We start from the raw sequence: 1,116 nt of genomic DNA, 5'->3' as shown, positions 1-1,116 counted from the left end.
CTTTCAGATGTAACATTCTGAACCTGAACTCATTATCTTCCGCCCCACACCTGCTCTTCCTCCTATGTTCCCCCATCTCAGTGATGGACATCACCGTTTTCCCAGAACTCCAAGGCAGAAATCTGGGCAACGCCCCAATCGTACCCCCTGTGCCACAGCCGTGTTGGGTCCCTCTTAGGTCCTTCCTAGATCACACCCTCCTCCCTGTCTTTCCTCCCTCTGCTTCCATACCAATGATACAGGGACTCTGTTAATTTTGTTCAGATGTGATAATGGTACTATAGTTAGGCTTTAAAATATAAAAAAATAAAATTAAAAAAAAGAAAAGAAAAGAGAAGAAAAAGAACCCCAATCACTGAGAAATCCAAACCAAAAGTATTTAAAGGTGACGATTATGATGTGTATTTTAAATTTGTTCAAAATAATCCTGAAAGGGCTTGCACAGGAGAGTATATTTGAAATAAACTTGGGCAAAGGTTGATAAGCATTATGGCACATAGTAGCACATAACATCATTAATAAATACAATGTTTGAAACTTTTCCATAAAAACATAGTAATAAATATGTTAACATTTAAAATAAACTAAAATAAACATAGTAATAAATAATAAAAAATAACATAATAATGAAGTTTTCTTTAAAAATAAATAAATAAGCTAACTTGCTCACGGCTCTGACTAACAACCGAACAAATCAATGCTGCTCACCAGATCCTTCACAATCCAGCCTGGGCTTTTCTCCACAGCATTCATATCCCATCACCCTCCACTTGAATCTTTAGTCAAAGAATTGTCCTTATTTCCTGGAACACATTGTGACTTTTCATTGCTGTTCCCTTTACTGGAACACTCTTCTCTCTATTATCTCTTAAAATGGCTAACTCCTACCCTCCCAGCTCGACTTCCCACTGTGAGACCTTGGGCAAGTTTATTTAACTTAGCTGTACTTCAGTTTCCTCATTGGTAAGATGGGGCCAATAATCACACCTACTTCATGGGTGTCAGAAGATCTAAATAAAATAAAACGTGCTTAAGTGCTTAGGGCTTAGACTGAAACATGGAAGGTACTCAGTAAACATTAGCTATTATTAATATTATTTGTTGGACTCAGTTTAT

The sequence above is a fragment of the Hipposideros armiger genome, unplaced genomic scaffold (genome assembly GCF_001890085.2).
Source record: "Hipposideros armiger isolate ML-2016 unplaced genomic scaffold, ASM189008v1 scaffold_1047, whole genome shotgun sequence".
Taxonomy (NCBI): Eukaryota; Metazoa; Chordata; class Mammalia; order Chiroptera; family Hipposideridae; genus Hipposideros; species Hipposideros armiger.
Note: the sequence above shows the minus strand (reverse complement) of the source record.